This window comes from Callorhinus ursinus, unplaced genomic scaffold (genome assembly GCF_003265705.2).
Source record: "Callorhinus ursinus isolate GAN/ISIS: 27379988/994484 unplaced genomic scaffold, GSC_fseal_2.0 scaffold2, whole genome shotgun sequence".
Taxonomy (NCBI): domain Eukaryota; kingdom Metazoa; phylum Chordata; class Mammalia; order Carnivora; family Otariidae; genus Callorhinus; species Callorhinus ursinus.
The window spans coordinates 53325416-53344683 of NW_027397064.1; the positions used below are offsets into that span (position 1 = coordinate 53325416).

The 19268-nt window shown below is 43.5% G+C and overlaps 1 long non-coding RNA gene across 2 annotated transcripts; it reads right to left on the reverse strand.

The window, feature by feature from the left end:
* Positions 1-9445: 9445 nt before the first annotated feature.
* LOC112807013 (uncharacterized) lies at positions 9446-12829 on the reverse strand. 2 transcript variants are annotated; one of them, XR_003204003.2, is made up of 3 exons: positions 12407-12829; positions 11227-11309; positions 9446-10644 (listed from the first exon to the last, which is right to left on the reverse strand). It is a non-coding gene; the product is annotated as an uncharacterized lncRNA (long non-coding RNA). The 2 variants fall into 2 exon arrangements; XR_003204002.2 differs by having other exon boundaries at positions 12254-12829.
* Between the last annotated feature and the right edge of the window lie 6439 nt (positions 12830-19268).

Sequence of the window (19268 nt, forward strand, 5' to 3'; positions counted from 1 at the left end):
AGGCATTTATATCCCGACTCCTTCACTCAATAGACTTACAGCTGATGAGGCTCCTTGACTTCTCTGAGCCTTAGCTTCACAAACAACAGAGGGGGAAGTACATCACCTACTTTATAGGACAGTTGTAAGAATTAAGCTACACAAAGCCTGGGGGTTCCCGGTGGTAGACTGCCATGCTAACATCTGTTTTCACAGCTTGGCCTTCATCTTTATGATGGGACCACTAACCTTGGTTAACCAAATCTCTCACCACTGATAAAAATCACTCTTATAACATATATGTATCAAGTAAGGAGAAGATATACTGTTTGTACTCCAGTTGGGGACATGTTTGGTTCCTCTCTGTATAAAACACAAGACAAGATTAGTTGGGGTTTCATTTGGTTTTTGTCTTGTGCAGACATGCTTAAGCAGTACTGGCTAAAACAGCAGGGGTTGGATAAGCCCAAGTGTTAGATGATGTGACAGTTGACCAAGCCATGCCTTGAACTTTGAAGCTGCCTGAGGCAACCAGTCCATTAATCATGGTGCACTTTTCAAGATATGAGATCAAAGGTGAGTCTCTCCCTGCCCTCCCTTGTAAACAGCGGGATACCTACATACCTACAAGGGGAACTGACTATGCAAGGAGGTGTGTGATTAAGTGCCAAAAAGTGGCACAGGCAATACTCTAACAGCACAAACTGGACATCTTACTGCCAAGCACAGAGAATTTAGAATCAGCCCTTCCTCACCACGACTTCTGTGTTCTGACCTGAACCCAAGCTGAGCTTTAGACCTTGAGGTCAGTTATCTACAACTTTGTCTTTGTCCCTCACTAGAAAGACAATCAAGTTCAAGGGCCTTCCTGATGGCACCCAGCATAATGTTTGGAACATAGTACTTGCTCAATTAATGATAAAATCAATTCACACTTAAGGCTATCAGTTGCCTGATTTTTAGACCAGGCGTGCACATGGGATAGGTAGCAGGTGCCTGCTCTGGGCAATTCTAATGCTATTGTTATTGCTGCCTTTGATATTTCTTTGTAGAAACAGAACACAAACATCTGGCGGGGTGTGGATGGGGAGGGAAGGGGGAGGCCTCTTTGTTTAAAGGAAGCTCAAAGGCTTACAGAGACAGAAGTGAGTCCCTATCCCATACCAACAGATGTTCTGCAATCACTCCTGGCTGCTGGAGACACTGAGAGCTGAAGTTCCCAGGTGGCTGCAGACCTGCCTGAATGTGACAAGGAAGGCCACTCATTAGAGCCCCCAAACCACTGCCCCAGGCCAGTTTCAGGGCTCCTGGCTGGGTCTGCCTTTCTGGGTACACCACCTGGGCCATGAGGCCTGGAAGATTACCTTGATGGCCACATCAATTTGGCAGAAATGCAAAGGCACAGAGGTATCAGGCAAGCTATTAGTGCCTGTGTTTGTGATCTTCTGGCACTTGCAGCCCATGCTGGCTGGCTTGCCAGCTTGCTCTGGCACTCAGGCCTCGCATTTCAGAAAGTTCTGGCAGCAGAACCTATGAAATAGTAACTTTAAAAAATGTGGAGAAAGCTAATGTCGCACTGGCAAAGCTCACCTGGGGCCACCTCCATCTGTCAGCCCCTCTCTTTATGGCTCTCCTTTTTACTTTCTCTTTAGTGCTCAGAGCCTCTGCTGTCCTTTCCATGCCCTGACTGAGGAGAGGCCCGTGGATGGTCTTCCACCGTCCCCTGGTTTATGACTCCCTCCTCCTTACAGTTTGACAGCTGGGCAAGACCGCTGAAGCAATTCCCGTAAGGGCTGTCAGCTAAGACTGCGGTGGAGACGAAATGGCTTAGAATGCAGTGAACATACCAAACTCCCTACCACAGATGGGCAGAGGGGCCTGGGCAGAACCTGAGATGGTTACAGTGGGGCAGGAGGAGTGGTCTCAGGTCTCCTTCTGCAGCCCAAGGCAGATTGAACAGAGACAGTTGTGGGATATAAGGCCTTTCTTGCTACCCTCTGGGCTTCAGCTAGGGTTCCTTAGTTGTAAGCAACAGAAACGAAGTACGTTAAGTTTAAAAAAAGGAACTTGTTGAAAGGGTACAGGGTAGCTCACAAAACAGAAGAGGGTGATTAGCTTAGTCTTAGAAAGGGCAGGAAAAAGGGAAGGTCTTGGGATCAAGGTAACAACCCATAGAACATATTAATCTCTTCAGAACATTTTTTAAAAAAGATTTATTGATTTATTCCAGAGGAGGGAAGAGGCAAAGGGAAAGGGAGAGAGAATCTCAAGCAGACTCCCCGCTGAGCACAGAGCCCGACATGGGGCTCCATCTCACAACCCTGAGATCATGACCTGAGCCGAAGGCAGACGCTCAACCGACTGAGCCACCCAGGCGCCCTGTCCCTTGTGCTTTTATGATGCTCCTGGCCTCACACCTCAACGTGGAGCCAGCTGATATCCTCCTTTGGGCACTCACTAGGCCTTTTGCAGATGTCCAGCCCTTTATTACTCGCACGCATGTTTATGTTTGACTCTACTTAATTGTAAGGTCCTGGGGGGCAGGCAGGAGCTCTGATTTATTGGTGAGTCCCCCAGGGCCCAGAAGAGGGCAAAGCACAAAGTACATGCTTAGTAACTGTAGAAGAATGAATGAGTGAATCAATGAATGAACTCACAAATCAGCTTTATTAAAGCAGCAGTCATGGGGCGCTTGGGTGGCTCAGTCGGTAGAGCGGCTGCCTTCGGCTCAGGTCATGATCCCAAGGTCCTGGGATCGAGCCCCGTATTGAGCTTCCTGCTCAGTGGGGAGCCTATTTCTCCCTCTCCCTCTGCCTGCCGCTCTGCCTAATTGTGCTTTCTCTCTCTATCAAATAAATAAATAAATAAAATCTTAAAAAAAAAAAAGCAGCAGTCATTTCTGTGGGATATTCTTGAGAACAGTGGTAAAATGTGAAATGTCTCACAAAAATGGACAGTGAAATATCTATGGCTGACGCCAGCAGCAGGGAGGCAAGGTTAGGTCTGCTCCAAAAGGCATGACCACTGAGCAGTCTCACAGAACGAGAGGGATAGCACAGAGGGTCTCCTGAGACTTCTGCAACTTGTATTGGTGAGCTTGCTCCCTAAACCCTCGTTGCCTCTCACACTGAACCCCCTTTCTGAGCTCTAACATAGTTGAGCTCCTTAGTACCTCAGGCTTGGATTATCATTTATTTATTTAGGACAGTGGCCTAAAAGCAAGCCCCTCTTCAGTCACTCTGTGTAGCAATGCCAGGAGTACTCACTCCACCCAAAATTGCACCCCAATCAACCACATACCTGGAGAACGTGGTCTGAGGAATTTAAGCTCCTTCAGTCCCTAGCCTCAACTTACTTTTCAGTAATAGTCCACAAAGTGAATTGGCAAAGCTGGCTCTAGGTATTCACAGTAGTGAATTCAATGGACAGAACTCCCAGCCCCTGGGGACCTTCTATCCTTGTAGCTTTGTCTACCCCACCTCCTCTCACCATCTTTCCCCCCGCCCGCTCCCCATTACCTGAACACACCTCCTCATTCCCATCTCCCTGCCTTTGCAGAGGAGTGTATCTTTTCCACCACTAGAATGTAAACTACCTAAAGACAGAAATGGGTTTCTGTCTCCTTCTGGGTCTTGCTCAGTGCTCTGCATGTGGAACTCAATGAATACAGACTGAAACAGGGCCGTTAGTTGGCAGGAAACAACTCTGTGGGGCTCTCCCTGACCTTGTGGCTTCATTTCCCACTTCCCAAGATACCCACTTCTCTCTGTCACTCTGCCTGAGTCCTGCCAGCCGAGGCGCTTGTGGCAGTCTGTCAGTTTAGGATGATGCCCTGCATCAGGGCTCTGGTAACCGGAGAAGGACCCAAGTCTTGAAGGTATCACAAGGCAGACATTTTCTTTGAATCTTGATAGAACTGGCCAGGGTCTTTCTTCCTTTCTTGATTTCTCCAGAACAGAAACTACATATATATATATATGTATATACATATATCTATATGTATATATATATATGCACACTCTGAGACATATTCTAACTATTGGGCATTCTTTTTATTCTGGTGAGTGACAAGGATGTTAGAGCAGAGAAGAAAAATAAGGTAGCAAGAGGGCCTTCAAAGAGCTGGGGTGTCCTCTCAGGAACCCCATTACATACACACATGCACAGAGGCATGCGGCCAGGGAGCTCACAGCATGCACTGCCGCTAGAATGGGAGTCACAACCTAGGTCTCATGAACATCATGTCCAGATGGTTGCCCTGGCATAGTCAGACAAAACCTGCTCAGAACACACAGACTGTGCAGGCTGTCTCTCCTTCACAGCAGAAGTCATGACCAGCCCCGTTTCCCACTGTCTCCGGCCATTCATACTGCAATCTGCCAAAGGGGAAGAAAGGGAAGCAGTTCACAGCCATCATTATCACTTGCTCAGCAATGTGGACTCCTCCTCTAAACTGGTTTTCTTGTGTGCCAAACACGGCAGCCAAGATAGCTCCTACCCTGGGACCAAATCAAAGGAGAGAGGAATTTAAGGAAAAACAAAATTAAAATCCTTCTAGATAGCAAAACCCACAATGCTCTCGGGCCACATCTAATTAACTTAGAGCCTCTGATGTCAACAGCTTCCAAGCCTGGCATTGGTGCATTCGCAAACACATTCCAGGAGAGTCAACATGATCTGGTGTTGACACAGGCCTATAACTGTCAGAGGCAGTAATTTTCAATTTATGGATGCCGTAAACCTTTGGCAATATGATTGCTACAATGTGTGGTGTGTTTTTGACAATAAGCAGGAGGTGGGGAGTTGGGGAGTACTGGCTCCACATTTGGCCATGGCCATGGGCTCATGAAGGCAAGCCTGTAGTGATTTCTGCTATTGCAAGGCAACTGCAATAGTAGCTCCAACAATGAACTTAAGAATGTTATGTGATTCTTTACTAGCAAACTCTAGATTTCCATATCAGACCAAAGGTCATTATTTATTCAATAAACATGGATTACCACCTATCATGTACCAGGCACATAATGCAGAATCAGCACAACGGAAGCACAAAAAATGGGGTATAAGCTTACCTCCAGGGGACTCAATAATAGGTCTCCTTCCTTCTAAGAATCCTCTTGGAGGAACAATGAAGGAAGAAAAAAAAAATGAAACAAAGGAGAGGGATAATGAACACAGTTCTCATCAGCTTTCGCTCCTATCACCTCGGGGTTTGGTGTCCATAGGTGCAGGTGTGGGATTGGTTCAGTGTGGGCTGCAATAGGGAGAGTAACTGTTTCATTGTCTGAGACCCAAAGATAATAATGGGCCTGATGATTGACCAAGATAAAACATAACCAAAACTATTCATTTATTATCACCTATAGACCAAGGCCAACATGTGGAGGTCCTCAGAGTCTAGGGTTTGAAAGCCTAGGCAATGTGGTCCCAAGCTGGTATAGAAGAATACCTGTGGTTTTTGTGAGTATGTATGCATGTGCACATATGTCTGAATCTCCCCAAATAGATCCTTCTGGTTCTCAAAAGCAGAGGTAGCCAGGTCATTGAGAGCTATGCAATCAGCAAACATTTTCTAAACACCTACAGGATGCCAAGATGACACAAAGGAGCTGGAGGGCAGACTGTGTGGCTCTCAGAAGTTAGTGTACTTCTGCTTAACAACAGAGAGGAGAGAACCTGCTTAGATTCATAGTCACATACTCATTTTCAGGCAATTCCAAGGCTTTTATCTTGAACAAAAAAAGAAAAAGAAAAATGTTACCACTACCTATCAGAAAGGCTAAAATCCAAAACACTGACCAACACCAAGTGCTGCCAAGGAAGGGGAGCTGCAGGAATTCTCATACGCTGCTGCTGGGAGTGCAGAATGGTACGGGCACTCTGAAAGATGGTTTCTGACAGAACTAACCATACTCTTAACATACGTTCCAGCAATCATGCTCCTCGGTGTTTACCCAAAGGAGTTGAAAACTTATATCCACACAAAAACCTGCACACAGATGTTTTTAAGGCAGCTTTATTCATCATTGCCAACACTTAGAAGCAACCAAGATGTCCTTCAGTAGGTGAATAGATAAACTGTGGTACATCCAGACAATAGAAATATTATTCAACAGTAAAAAGAAATGAGCTATCAAGCCATAAAAAAGACATGAAAGAAACTTAAATTCATATTATTAAGTGAAAGACGCCAATCTGAAAAGGCTACATATTATATGATTCCAACTATATGACATTTTGTAAAAGGCAAAATTATGGGGACAGTAAAAAGATCAAGGGCTGCCAGGGGCTTGGGGGAAGGGAGAGATGAATACATGGAGCACAAGAGATTTTTAGGGCAGTGAAATTATTCTGTACGGTACTATAATGGTGGATACATGTCTTTATACATTTGTCAAAAGCCATAGAAGTTACAACACCAAGAGTGAATTCTAATGTAAGCCACAGGCTTTGATTGATAACATGTCAATATTGGTTCATTGACTATGACAAATGTACCATTCTGGTGGGAGATGATAATGGTGAGGGAGGCTGGAAGTGGACAGGAGAGGGAGTATATGGGAATTCTCTATACTTTCTGTTCAATTTTGCTCAACTTTTGTGTATCCAAAACTCTAAAAAATAAAGCCACTAATAAACAAATGAATGGACGAATAAGTAAGAGAAAATGGCATTCCAAACTGTGAACACGAAGAAAGAAGTGGATCTGATGGGTAAGTTTCTCAGCTAGGGCCCTGAGCAGATTTCTTGGGTTCTTTTTGACAATGAAATATTTTATATTTTTACATGAATATATAGCCATTTTTAGAAATGGGATAGTGGTTCCAAGGAGCCTGTACCCAGCCCCAGGAGTTGGGCCATAGCTTCCAATCCAGGAGCCAGATGAAGTCCACATAAGGGAGCTGGTGCAGTCTAGACCTCTCAGTGTTCCATGGCCAGGAAAGATTGTGTTGAAGAGTAAGAATGCTTGACCAGGCACAGTATCATGGCTGTGATATATTAAATGAAAAAAAGTACTTCGCAGAGAGCATAAATGGTCCCAATTCTATTTGATCTTAGACAAAAGACACACCAATTGTTAACAGCAATTGTCTCAGGATGACAGGCTAATGGTGTGACTTTTATGTTCTGCTTTATGCATCTCTATGTTCTAAATTTTCTACAATGTAGAGATGTATTATTTTTTAATCAAAGGCAGAAGAGAGAATGACTATTCATCAACAGAGCTCCCATTGAAGGCTTGGGTTTATCAAGATGAAAAATGACCAGCAGGTAAACCTCCCTAACATCTGACTCAGAGCAAGCTTCTGAAGGACTGAGGCACACTTGGGTTAAAATAAAAACTCTGCACATGAGAACATCAACCCATATGTGTTGTTTTTAAGTCAGCCGCATGGGCCATAGCAGTAACAATCTGCCCGGTTCTTGTCCACTCCCAGGAGAAGAGAATCAAAAGAGCACAAAGTATTTGAACATGGCAGGTTTTCTCATCAAGGTTCAACCTCTTCATGCATGGAAAGAAAACGCTCTCTCCAAAGCTGAAAGGGCAAGAATGGTAGTGTCTGCAGCCCTAAAACAGATACAAACAAGACAACTGGAGTTGTGGGCCCGAGTGTTTAAATCTTAATAGGTTGAGACTAAGGAGGTGGGGGGGGAGGAGACAGAAATTAAATAAACCTGAACCACAGCCAGGAATCAAAACCCAACACCTTCTACTTGATGTGATGGCTCTTCCAGGAGCCTGTTAACACTTCATAACTTAACTGACACCCACAAAAGAAACCATTCCACAGGGGGAACGCATAGCGGTCCACATACCCCGAAGTGATCACAATCTCTGGAGCAGAACAGACAATTCTTCCCAGAAAGGCTCTGCAGTGAAGAAGCAAAAGAATATGGGGACATTTTTAAATGTCCCTCAACATTCCTGAGTGTGATTTGTCCATTCAAATCCTGGGAATGCACATTTTTGTATTTCAGTGAAGGGCTCCTGTTTGACATGTGAGATAGTGGATTTCCAAATCCTGTCTGGAGGGCTAGATGAGAACTTGAGGATGGGCTGTGAGTTCCTATCAAGAGCTGCTGGGCCACTAAGGTGCTGTCACTTGGGTTTCTCTAACATGAGAAACATCCTGAGTCAAGGTCACTGTGGCAGGCAGGGGCTCAGTTGAAGGTCAGATCTACAAAGTCAAGCAGGTGTCATTCCCATCCTGGGCCTTAAAAAAAATGAGAGCTGAAAAATTCTCAGAAGTCATATAAATTGACAGATATCTCATTAGGAGTTAGAGAAGTAGGGTTAGGATTAAGTATGTGTTATTAAACATTAAATGGCCTTTCTAGATTTTTATGATGTATGAATCACACTGATATTCACATCTCCTTTATGCTTCATAACAAAGCAATATGATAAGTAATATTGTCACTACCAATTTATTTGAAGAAACTGAGCCTCAGGGAAAATGCCTTGCCCAAGATGGTAAGCTAGTAAGTGACAAAGCTGAGATTTGAACCCAGATCTTCTCACTCAGCACTCCGTCCACACTGTCTACTCTAGGGCAGCTAGCAGAGTACTATAAAGGAACTTCCAAGCAGGACTTGGAATGGGAACCTGGACAGTCTGAGAGTCTTTCCAGGACAGGGATCATGTCCTGTTTACCTTTGTCTCAGGGGCTGGTGTATGGAAGACTCCACATATGGTGAATGATGGAGGAAGAGGAGTCAGGAAGACTTAAGGAACCCAGCGGAACTCAGTACCAGCTCACAGACTGATGGCTTTGGGCGAATCAATGTCTCATGATGGCCTCTATCAGAACGTAAAGCAATGAAACTTCTTAGAGCACCTCCAAGAGCTGACTTGGTATGGTGACTACAGCTCTGGGCATACGTAAACCTCCCTCCCTGACCTTTGGGGACTTTCAGAAACAACTTTGGGCCACTTCTAAGGCCTAATCTTTCAGCCGCTGAAGATTGAAGCAGGTGACATTTAAATTATTTTTGTGTTTAAAGATACCTGTCTTTGAACTTATCAATCTAGAATAGGTATCTTTCTAAATCAGTAAATATATATAGATCTATGTCACGATGGTTAATAGTTATATTGTTCTCCACAATATACAAGAATACAATTTATTTAACTAACACTCTAGGGGCTCCCGGGTGGCTCAGTTGGTTAAGTGTCTGCCTTCGGCTCAGCTCATGATCTCGGGGTCCTGGGATCAAGCCCCACATCAGGCTCCTTGCTCAGAGGGGAGTCTGTTTTCCCTCTCCCTCTGCCCTTCCCCTGGCTTGTACTCTCTCCCTCTCTCAAAAAAATAAATAAAATATTTTTTAAAAAATAACTGACACTCTATTGATGTCAGTTATGTCATTTCCCATTTTTTGCTACTATGACCATGCTGCTGTGAACTCTGCTTTGCTCTCTGCAAAGAGAGTTTCTGAACTTAATAAAGAGGATTGGATGGTCAAAACAGAAAAGGTGACTTTCAGCTTGGGGAGGAAGATTAGGCCAGGCTTCATGGCACATGTGAAGTTTGAGCTGGACTAGAGGTCAGGTAGACATTATGAAGTGAGGATGGGGGAGAAACAATCCAAGTAGTAAATGACTGACCTAGAACAAAGGCAGACAGCTGGGAAAGCATGGGTTTTGCATGGGGAAAGAGAGTACTGTATAACGAGATCAGAGCAGAGAGATGATGAAACAGAGGGGCTGGAAATAAGATTCCCAACTAGGTTTGCACAAGACTGAGGAGGGCTTTGACTGCCAGAGAAAGGGTTCTGTTTTTGTAGATCGACAAGATGGTTTCATGCTGACTCATTCATGTTAGAGATCATCCCTCCAGGCCTTAGTACTCAATGTGTAACTCAAAGTCAGTTCTCCTGTTAATGGTAATAAAGAAAAAAGAATGCCCTTGATTCCAGATTGGAACATTAGAAAAGAAAACTCAGACTCAGAAGTTCAGTGAGATATGCATGAAATCACTTGGTATGGATGTGTCATACAGTAACTGTTCAATAAAAGGTAATTATTAGCATGCATAGCCACAACAAGAGGTCATTTTGAAATTCTGGAATTCTGCAGTTAGAAACAGCTTTTTTTTATGTTGACTTCGCTCTCCCTGCACTTATGTTTTTAGGTTCCAATAATGTTGCATGGGGAGAAAGCAAGCTTGCTTTAAGGAGAGAAAAGGAGAAACCCCACACATCCAGGAGGCTACTGGAGCTAGTTTTCAGATTGCCTTCTCTCTTTAGTATTCAAATCCTCACTAGCTGATCATCAAAGTCACTGCAGTCTAAACTGGCCTATGATATTTTTTTTCTGTTTGGAGTTTATATGAGAAATTAAGATTTACTGCATTTGCAGACCATTTTTAGCCTTTTTATGAAAAAAGTGGAGGCAATAGAGACCCACTTGTCCAATGTGTCATTTTAAACACGGTGGGCAAGCAGAGGGTGGCAGCTTTATTTATCACCACACGCTCGCTGGAGTGCTGGCAAATGGAATTGCTTTGCTCTGCCAAGCACACAGGGAAAAAGCACAGCAGTGAGGCTGAGTTTTTACAGCAGCTCTGTGATCTTGAATTATGAAAGGATTAGACAAGTTTGAGAGAAGGGAGGCTCTCTTGTTTTTCTTCCTTCTTTTGTGAAGATTTGAGGCTGAGGAAAAGCCTAGAATAAAGACAATAAAAAAAGTCCACCAGATGATGCTCATTGGAAAATGGGTTGGGAGATTTCTGATTTATTCCCTCTGGTTATTTGCCAAGTCAGAAATCATGATACAAATAATGATTTTGTTCTCTGGAGTGAGGAATTCATTCATGTTAGACCTAAAGTCCTGCTGGGTCCCTGAAGCACTTGCTTTCCCCGCCAATCTTAAGGGCCACACAGTATTCCGTTCCATGAATTTGAGAGTTGAACCCCATGTCTGTTTAATGACATTACTGATAAGTGAACTATATTTTTTTGAGATGCTTATCTTTTCCCTTTGCTGCTAAACGGTGTCAAATCCAACTGACCTGTAAGCATCTGGATATTTTCTTCATTATAGACCACTACTACCATTTCTAGACCAATCCCTTACTTCTCTCTGCCTGCCTACCCTTTAAGCCACGCCCCCAGGTCTCTGCTCATCCCATCATCCTTGAGTGCTGCTTCGAGGCATATGCCTGACAGAAGCCATCTTCCTGGAAACCTTATTCAAAGGCCTCAGTGTAATGGGAGGTTCTCCCTGCAGATCCAACCTTAGCTTACCTTTCCATCCTCCTCGGCAGCCACCAAATTCCTTGAACAAGTCATGCCGTCCCTTATCTCTGGGCCTTTGCAAAGACCAGTCCCTTGGGAAGAAATACCCATCTGTTAAGGTTAGCAAAGGTTGTCGTAACAAAATACCATAGACTAGGCAGCTCAAACACCAGACATTTATATCTCATAGTTCTGGAGGCTGGAAGTCCAAGATCAGGGTGCCAGCACGGTCAAGTACTGATAAGGACTCTTTTCTTGGCTTGCATGTGGCTGCCTTCTCACTATGTTCTCATGAGGTGGAGAGAAATCTCTTTCTCTTCTTCTTATAAGGAAACTAAATCCACCAGAAGGGCCCCACCCTCATGACCTCAACCAACTCTACCTCCCAAAGGCCCCATCTCCAAATACCATCACATTGGGAGTTAGAGCTTCAACTTGTGAATTCTGTGGGGATTCAGAACATTCAGTTCATAACACCATCCCACCATCAAATAGGCTTTGCTTCAAGACTTAACTTAAGGGGCACCTGGGCGGCTCAGTCGTTAAGCGTCTGCCTTCAGCTCAGGTCATGATCCCAGGGTCCTGGGATCGAGCCCAGCATCGGACTCCCTGCTCTGCGAGAAGCCTGCTTCTCCCTCTCCCACTTCCCCCTGCTTGTGTTCCCTCTCTCACTGTCTCACTCTCTGTCAAATATATAAAATATTAAAAAAAAAATACTTAACTTAAATGCTACCTCTGTTGGGCATATTTCCTGAAATGCCCAAGGCTATGTTCTCTTATAGCATCCTGTGTTTATCATGGTACTTATCACACTGTATTGCAACTGCTGATATATCTCTGTCTTCTCCTGCCAGGCTGAACTCCTTGAGGGCAGGAACTATTATTCACTGATGGATCCCTACTACTCACCATAATATCATGCATATAGTAAGCATTTAAATGCCTATTGCCTGACTGCGTTAGTAAGGATGGTGCTAGTTGTTTCAACAAAAAAATAACAACATTTAAGACAAAGAAATTTATTTCTCATACATACAACAGTCCGGTGCAGTTGCTTAGCAAGCAGCCTTCCATGGGGTGATTCAGGAACTCAGGCTCCTACCCTGTGGCTCCACTACCCCCGACGACTATAGAGTCCTATTCTAGTCAGCAGACAGGAAAGAAAGGACAGAAACAGCACACCTCTTACCTAATCATTTCTGCCCGGAAGCGACATGCTTCTCTTCCAGTCAGGCCCCACTGGTAAGAAGTGGCTCCAGCCACATATAAGGGCTGAGAAGGCAAGGGGAGCAGGCTGATAAATACGATCCCTGATGGGCAGCTGCTTCCAACCACTCCTTATCATGGGATGAATGAGTCAATGAACAGATGAATGAATGAAATCAAAGATACAGTACAGTGGAAAGAACACAGAAATGTTGGGACCAAGAGGCAAACCATATTAAATCACCCAACACCCTGATGTTATAGGAGAAGCAAGAGGTCCACAGGAAATGACTGGCCCTAAACTCTTCAGTGGATGTCCTGGGGTTTGAATTCAGGTGAGCTTGGTTTTTGCCCTAGTTTATTGAATGGAAAAGCACCCCCCCCCACCTCTCTGAACCTCAGCTTTGTCATCTGTAAAACAGTATTGCACTAAATGCTCCCTAAGATCCCAGCCCAGAAAAGGGGCCACAACCAAGACCTTGAAGGTTTATTCTGAGAAGGGTACAGTTCGTGTCCCTGGGATCACACCTGTCAACAAAGAAATGAAAAATTGATCTGTTGATCAGTTGTTCTATCTGCATATCCTAAATCATCCTTCAGTGAAATGAACTACATTGTGAAGGTATTTAGAATCAGGCAGACAGAACACTATCTACACACATTTATTCATCCATAACAGAACACTATCTACACACATTTATTCATCCATAATTAGCCTGGGTTTGCACCTGGAGTCAGTGAGCATGGCCTGAACGCCTGGGCTGTTCCTCAGGCCGACTTCAGACCATCACACAGCGAGAACGAGAGTGAGACTGTACCTCAGTTATTTGAGATGAGAATCTGACACCTGATGGTATTCTGATTCTTTTTTGATGTTGTTTTTTAAGATTTTATTTATTTATTTGAGAGAGACAGAGCATGTACACAAGCTGGAGGAGGAGCAGAGGGAGAGGGACAAGCAGACTGCACTGAGCGCAGAGCCTGATGTGGGGCTCAATCTCATGACCCTGAGACTGTGACCCGATGAGACAATGACTCGAGCCGCCATCAAGAGCCAGATGTCCAACCCCCTGAGCCACCCAGGTGCCCCTGATGGTATTTTGATTCTTAACAGCTGTTAAGAATGTTCCTGTTCTTCCTTTCTAACCATTTCTAATCATGCATTTCACGCTATTCAGATGTGCTCTAACTCTCAAATTTTAAAACACCTGGGAAGAAAAGATAAGGGAGGACTGAAAGCATGCTCACTTCATTAGGAGCCTATTTTAGGAAATAAAAATAATAAACTTGAATGACAGAAGTTTTCAAAATGAACTTCAAATGGGGATAAACAAACTTAACTAGTCATTTTTGAGGAGTTACTGTGAAACTTCAAATGTTCCTTAGCCCCAAGGCTTTCTTTTAACTATAATGACTTTCTAGACTCTCATTTAGCTAAATGACTTAGGCTTAAATCCTCAAAGTGCAAATCAGTAAGAAAGTGTCCTAGAACTCTTACAAGTTTTATTTTGTTTAGACCATTACATTGCCTCAGAAGAAAATGAAAGGGTTCCCCAATGTTCTGAAAGCTATGTATTCTCATGTATATGACTCAATAAACATGATCACAGCCTTCTTTACACCTCCCAAACCCCAGGTCCTCTCACTGTGAAATCCTGTTCTGACTTATGTGCCTTACCTCCTTGTCCTAATTCCCTGCCCACCCCCCAGCCCCATATATCTCCTGGGCAGAATATCACTTCCTGAGGTTGGAAGAGGGTAGCATAGAAATGCTGCTGCTTTGAAAGTTACTGGCAGAGCACTTCCTAAGTTCAACTTGGCAAGGGAGGCCTACCCACCCTCCTCTAGCGTTGCCACTTCCACTTCACACAATGTACCTCCCGCCCCAAATCTGGGGCACTGATCTATAAAGAAGAAAGGGAAAAGCAAGCTGTCTATAGAGTCTTAATTCTTTTTCATGGAATAAAGCAACATGTTACTGTGGCTTTTGACCTCCAGGGGTTGGATTAGATGGTTTTCCACATGGTTTATTGTGAAAGGTTTTATTGCACATTCACCTCACAGATCCCCCAACAATTTAATTGCCATAAAAATAGCTAACATATGTGGCAGGTTTTAAAAATGTCCATCCGTCAAATGGATTTGCTTCTCGTGTGGCCGCCCAAAGCTGGCAGCTTTTCCCCACACACCTCACTAGGGTTCTAAGCACTAGGGTTAGAGAATCACCCTGAGGAGCTGTAATGAATGTGGCTCTCGGGAGACGGGAGGCAGACTCTCTGCTTCAACGACCCTCAGAGACATGTCTTGGTTGCCATTTTTCTTTTTCTATACTGGTGGGAGTTTTGTTTGCTTGTGTTTCTTCTTTGGGAAGTGAGTTTTTAAAGAACATTCTCTGTGGGCCATCAAAAGTTTGTATAGTCCTTGATTCTATGAACACAGAATGACTTAACAGGGCCCATGGCCACTGTCTCAGTGGGCTAGTCCATCATATTCTCCCAAGTGTTCTCATTTGCATGCCACCAACATTACAGACCTGTTAGAAACAGAGGGAAAGAGGGGTGCCTGGGTAGCTCAGTCAGTTAAGTGTTAGACTCTTGATTTTGGCTCAAGCCATGATCTCAGGGTCCTGAGATCAAGCCCTGCATCCAGCCCCACAACGAGCCTCGCATTGGGCTCCACACTAAATGGGGAGTCTGCTGGAGATTCTCTCCCTCCCTCTCCCTTTGCCCCTTCCCCTGCTCGCTCTCTCTCAAAATAAATAAATCTTAAAAAAAAAAAAAAAAACCAGGGGGAAAGAAATCTATCATAATCTACTAGAAGCAATGCAATTATTTCCTTGGTAGGAAGTCATTGTCTTTACATCCCATTAGCTAGTAACAACAATACTAAAAATATATATATATATATATATTACATATATATATATATATATATATATATATAGATGCACATCTTTTTACATAACAGATGTTACTTCTCAAGGTGAGGCTGCCTTCTGAGAAATCCTTCAAGGTCTAGTTAATTAACGTCTCCTCCACAGAGCCAATAACCAGGTGTGATTTCTCCCTTGACCTGTCTTTTGTCACTTATAGTGTCCCCTAGCTATTACTGGGTGAATCAAAAGGTAGCCTCATAGAAGTCTGAGAACCAGCCTGTTAATAGCAGTCCCCCCATCCTTCTTCAGTAGTGCTGCCCCCTTCAGCTGCCTATCACCTAGCCTGAAGAGGACACTGCCCATCAGAGGAATGCCATTAACTGTCCCTAGGTGCCAGCAAGATTTCCCAAGCTCCAGGTACCAGAAGAAAGCTGGGGAAGGTCAAGCAAGCCCTCCTCCTGTCCTGTTCCCTCAGACCCTAGAATTATCACCTGGCTCAGGAGTCTCCATCCAGGCCCAGTGAAGTCCCTCTTGGGCAGCTCTATCAGCTTCTGACCTCAAAATTAATCCAAACCCCCACTGAGGACTGAGGGTCCTTCCTTTCTTTATCTTCCTGGTCCAACTAGCATTTCTGATCCCTTCTTCTCTCCCTTTTAGTAACAGCAACAGAGAGAGAGGAACATTGTTTCAGGAGCTAGCAGCAGAATTCATCCGGTGGAGACTTGTTTTTTGTGTAGAGAGCTCCAAAACAGGCCTATATACATATTTGGATAAGCCACTTTGGCTGTATCAAGATAGTCCATAGGAGATAGGTTGAATGAGACAAGAAGGCTTATACAAAGTGAGAAGAATTTTTGAGTTTCTAGTAGCAGTGCTGGAGGAATAAGGGGGCCTGGAAAAGGGGAGAAGCTAGGAGAGATGGAAAGAGATGCTGGGAAGGGATGGCCTAGGAAGAGAGCAAGGAGTCTGTGACTCAAGAGAAGAGAAAATGAGGGGTGCCTGGGTGGCTCAGTCGTTAAGCGTCTGCCATCGGCTCAGGTCATGATCCCAGGGTCCTGGGATCCAGCCCCACATTGGGCTCCCTGCTTAGCAGGAAGCCTGCTTTCCCTCTCCCACTCCCCCTGCTTGTGTTCCCTCTCTCGCTGTGTCTCTCACTGTCGGATAAATAAAATCTTAAAAAAAAAAAAAAAAAAGAGAGAGAGAAGAGAAAGTGAGAAATCCCTAGTGCAGCATATGACAATTGGACTTTTTAGAAGAGGGATAGCTAATCTTTTCAGTACAAAGTTGTTTATTCTGCCATGGACACCAGTTTTATATTAAAAGGAGCTGAATTAGGGGCACCTGGGTGGTTCAGTCGGTTAGGCAGCCGACTCTGGATTTCGGCTCAGATCATGATCTCAGGATTGTGAGATGGAGCCTGTGACAGGCTCTGTGCTCAGTCCCTCCCCCTGCTCTCTCTCTCCCTCTGCCCCTCCCCCTGCTCTCTCTCTCTCAAATAAAGTCTTTAAAAGGAGCTGAATTAAATTCCTTCAATGAAACAAGCTATAGGTTTAAAAATGATGAAGATCATTATTAATGAATGAAGATAATTTTAATTAGTTCAATATATCAAAATATGTCACATATATAGGCACCCAAATACACTGAAGTTCTTTTTTATACACAGCTACATATTGTACCTGGGATAAGAGATAGGGTTTTACTGCTTCTCTTTAACCCAATTATTCTCACATACAGCCTCCTCCCCAATCTTACTCCTACTTAGTACCTAGTGGGAATGGTATTTGGGAGAGGGCAAAGAAAATGAGTGTCTTCCATATTTGGCTAGCTATGAGAAATAAAGAAAGGTTATGCCAGGAAAAGTAATACGTAAGAGAAATCAAGAATTCAGTGGAAGTGAAAAATCTGAGTATGATACATTGGGGATGGGGTAGCCAGTTGAAACATAGAAATGCCCAGTTAAATTTGAATTTGAGATAACAGGTGACTTTTCAATATATGTCCCAAATATTTTTCTCCTTATACTAGATATCCTGCAGTTTTATTTGCAAAAGCTGGCAAACCTGGGTTAGGGGGATGCTGGAATATGTTAGTAGTAAAAAACATTTGAAATGTCATAGAAGAGTATGATTTGGGTACAGTGAATGTCTGGGTTAAATAATGCTGTACAGTTTCAAAGGTACTATATTTAGAATCAGGCTCAAAGAAAGCCCTTCACTATGAAACACATAATCTGAATATACCCTTGCAACATCAACACCAGCAATGAGACCTTTAAGGAGGGCCTAAACGCCATTATCTCTTACTAATTGTATAGAAAAAACTAGCTCTTCTATCTTTAAAGGGAATTGCTAGTTAGACCCTTAAACTTATAGGGAAACTAATTACTAGAGAGGGAAGTGAAGAGCCTCCCTTTTGACTCCCTCCCTATAGGATAAACGGAATGAAATGTAGCCTGGGGGACCCCTACCTAACAAAGACTGCAAGTCTCAAGTAGGCCAGCTTAGTCATCAAATAAGCAAGTTGGGGGCCCTTTCCCCACTCTCCAACTACCTGGTTTTATCAGGCAGCAACAATCATGCTCTTAAAATGTCCAAATTTTGTTTTAAAAAAGATCTAAGCCATCCACAGAGGCAGAGTGAAAGAATAGGAAATACTTTTCAATTTAAAAAAAAAAAAAGGTTATTACAAAGGTGCTTAATAAAATACAAGGTAAATGTACTTAAAGTTATAGCTTTAAGTGAAATGTGGGGAACCTGTTTCATTTTTATTAAAGTTGGATTTATTGCTTTGGTTTATTAGTTTATGTTCTCAGAACTTAATTTAGTCTCTAGATGATTTGCCCAAAGGAAAGCAGATGGGTCAGCTGAGTGTTGGACTATACCAGCCAAGGGGTTGTGATATAGGTATTAACTAATTTTGGCCTGCGTCAGCAACCCCCAAAGGAACAAAAACATTCCAAAAATCTTTCCAACTTCATCAGGATGAACTTTTTATAAACATCCCTTGTGCTTTTTAACCTTTGCATTGAAACTCTACCTCTTTCTCTCTCTTATATTTGCAAGCTTAAATCCTATCCATCCTTTAAAGCTCCTCTATGGCATCACTCCACTTCTCTAGCCTGTCAGCTCTCAGTGGGGGCTGCACTACTCTAAGGGGGCATTTTGAATATTTGTGGGGATGTTTTTCTGGTATTGTCATGGCCTAGAACTTATATACATTAAACTATATACTATTCCATATAAATCATTTTCCTTTTATTTCTTCTTCATATTATAGTAAGGGCATTATGTTGATAGTGTCAATTTAAAAATAAGGTATATAAGTTAAAGTAAAGGGCCAAGAGTGGCCAAGATGCTTCACTTCTATTTTTTTTAAAGATTTTATTTATTTATTTATTTATTTATTTGAGAGCACATATGCACATGAGCGGGGGAGGGGGGCGGAACAGAGTGAGAGGGAGAAGCAGACTCTCCGCTGAGTGTGGAGCCCAAGGTGGGGCTCGAACCCAGGACCCTGAGATCATGACCTGAGCCTTAGAAAGACGCTTAACCAACTGAACCACCCACATGCCCCGACACTTCATTTCTGAAAAAGTAAAGTACAAAGGGGGTATTGCCCAACCATATTTGGATTTATAATGGAGCTATAGAAAATAAGACAATGTTGTGTTGGTCCTAAACTTGATAAACTGACAATGGAATAGAATAGAGAGCTCCAAAACAGGCCTATATACATATAAAACTTTGTATATTACAGATAAGCCATGTCAAATTGAGGTAAACTGAGAGACCGTTCAATAAATGGATGGGGTGCCTGGGTGGCTCAGTCGGTTAAGCGGCTGCCTTCAGCTCAGGTCATGATTCCACGGTCCTGGGACTGAGCCCCATGTTGGGATCCCTGCTCAGTGGGGAGAGCCTGCTTCTCCCTCTCCCTCTACCTGCCACTCCCCCTGCTTGTACTCTCTCTA